The sequence below is a fragment of the Orycteropus afer genome, unplaced genomic scaffold (assembly GCF_000298275.1).
Source record: "Orycteropus afer afer isolate SDZICR_OR568_19922 unplaced genomic scaffold, OryAfe1.0 scaffold00584, whole genome shotgun sequence".
NCBI lineage: Eukaryota > Metazoa > Chordata > Mammalia > Tubulidentata > Orycteropodidae > Orycteropus > Orycteropus afer.
The window spans coordinates 1,542,125-1,545,159 of NW_006922171.1; the positions used below are offsets into that span (position 1 = coordinate 1,542,125).

At 39.6% G+C, this 3,035-nt stretch overlaps 1 pseudogene; it reads right to left on the reverse strand.

Annotated features, from left to right (window-relative positions):
* The window catches only part of LOC103210305, an 85,619-nt pseudogene that overhangs the window by 15,913 nt on the left and 66,671 nt on the right, over positions 1–3,035 (reverse strand).

Consider the following 3,035-nt stretch of genomic DNA (forward strand, 5'->3'; position numbering starts at 1 on the left):
ACCCATTCCTGATCAAAACTCTCAGCAAAATAGGAATAGAAGGGACATTCCTCAACATAAAAAAGGGCATCTATGCAAAACCAACAGCCAACATTATTCTCAATGGAGAAAGAATGAAACCATTCCTCTTGAGAACAGGAACCAGACAAGGATGCCCGCTATCACGACTTCTATTCAACATCGTACTGGAAGTCCTAACCAGGGCCATAAGGCAAGAAAGGGAAATCAAAGGCATCCAGATTGGTAAGGAAGATGTCAAATTATCCCTGTTTGCTGATGACATGATCCTATACCTAGAAAACCCAAGAGACTCAATCAAAAATGTACTGGAACTAATTGAGAGATTTAGCATCGTGATAGGATATAAGATCAACATCCAAAAATCAGTTGGATTCCTCTACACCAGCAAAGAGATTGCCAAAAAAGAAATAAGGAAATCAATACCATTTACAATAACTACCAAAAAAACAAAATACATGAGAATAAATCTTACCAGGGACACAAAAGACCTGTACAAAGAAAACCATAAAAAACTACTTCAAGAAACCATAAAAGATCTACATAAATGGAAGAATATCTCATGCTCATGGATAGGAAGATTGAACATTGTGAAAATGTCAATTCTACCCAAAGCAATCTATAAATTCAATGTAATCCCAAGCCAGATCCCATCAACATTTTTTAAGGATATGGAAAAACCAATCACTAACTTTATATGGAAAAGAAGGACACCTCAGATAAGCAAAGCACTATTGAAGAAGAACAAGTAGGAGGTCTCACACTGCCAGATCTCAAAACCTACTATACAGCCACAGTAGTCAAAACTGGTACCGGTCCAATGATAGACACATAGACCAATGGAATAGAGTTGAGAACCCAGAAATAGATTCATTGACCTGTGGTTAGCTGATCTTTGACAAAGGGCCAAAACCCATTAAAGGGGAAGAGAATGTTTGTTTAATAAATGGTGCTGGCAAAACTGAAGATCCATTTGCAGAAAAATGAAACAAGATCTTTAGCTCACACCATACACAAAGACTAACTCCACATGGATTAAAGACTTAAATGTGAAACCTCAAACTATAAAGTTCCTCAAGGAAAAACTAGGGGCAAATTTAGGGTCCCTAATATATGGCATAAATAGACTATCAAGCATAACCCAAAATATACAAACAGCAGAAGAGAAACCAGATGATTGGGACCTTGTAAAAATGAGATTTTTATGTGCTTCCAAAGACTTCTCCAAAAGAGTCAAAAGAGAACCTACAGATTGGGAAAAAAATATTTGGCAATGACATATCTGACAAGGGACTTATCTCTAGAATTTATAGAAAACTCCAACACCTCAATAACAAAAAGACAAATAATCCAATTTAAAAATGGGCAGAAGTTATGAATAGACACTTCAAGGAGAATATTCAGGTGTCCAACAAACATATGAAGAAATGGTCATGATCATTAGCCATTAGAGAAATGCAAATCAAAACAACAATGAGATACCATCTTGCTCCAGCACTAGTAGCAAAGTTCAATAAGACAAAGTAACAAATGCATCAAGGATGTGAAGAGATTTGGACTCTCATACACTGCTGGTGGGACGATAAAATGGTACAACCACCGTGGAAAGCAGTATGGCAATTCCTTCAAAAGTTGGAATTAGAAATACCATTTGACCCAGCCATTCCATTATTAGCTATATATCCTGAAGTAGTGAGAGCCTTGGAAAGAACAGATACATGCACATCCATGTTCATCTCAGCACTATTTACAATAGCCAAAAGATGGAAACAACCTAGGTGTCCATCAGCTGAGGAATGGATAACCAAACTATGGTACATACACACAATAGAATAGTATGCAACCCTAAAGAATAACCTAGAATCTGAAAAACACCGCATAATGTGGATGAACTTGGAGGATCTTATGCTGAGTGAAATAAGTCAGTCACAGAAGGACAAATATTGTATTAGTCCTTTATTGTAAAAGTCAAGGAAAGGTTTATCTATGGAAGGAAATGTTCTTTGTTGGTTACCAGGGGTGGGAAGGGAGGAGAAGGAACACTGTTAGATAGGTGGAGATAAGTATTGATTTGGGTGAAGAGAAGGGCAATGTACCAAATATGAGTGATCAACATGGTGGCACTGAGGAAGAGGAAGACTGAGAGAGGTACATGGAAGTACAGACAACAAAGATGAACCCTTTTGCACTTACAGTACTGCATTGTCAGTGAAGGCAAACATGGGTATACGGGTGGATAGATGTGTGGTCAGGCTGAACTATTAGGATGTCTATGAAGCGGGGAGTGTACCCAAGACCATGAAAAGGGTTGCAGACAATGGTCCTATAAGTTTATTTGTATAATCTGAATTCCGAAGTGTATGGTAGAACTGACAAGGGACAAGGTTGTAGTCACTTCTTGGTCACAGCCAGCTACCTAGAGGGTCTGAGGAGTTGAACTTGTGGGTTCGGGACCATAGCCACAGGGGACATCAAGCTCAAGTGGCATAACATACTACACAAAACATTGTTCAACCTCCTACTTTAGCAAGTAGCAACTGGGATCTTCAAAGCTTGCAAGCAGTCATCTAGATGCAACGATGGGTCTCTCCTCATCCAGAGCAAAGAAGAATGAAGAAAACCAAAGATTAATGGAAACAATTAGTCCTACGACTGGTACACCATGTGATCCGCAGCCTATACGACTATGAGACTAGAAGAACTAGATGGTGCCCGGCTACCACTGTCAACTACTCGGAGGGGGATCTATGTAGGAGATCCTGGATATAGAGGGAGTACAATGAGGAGCAAAACTCAAAATCATTTCAGGAAAGAAAAAAAAAGGGGGGGCGACCAGGTTTGCTGGTCTCATAGAGCCTGGTGGAACCACTCAGACTAAGGTCTAGCTGTCCTTCAGGTCTGGAATTGAAGCCACACCTGTGGATTGCAGCCAAACAAAAGACAGGCATATGAGTTGAACATTTACCTGAGGTAGATACACTCCTTAGAGAGAACAATCATGGGAGAAAGAAGGGCTG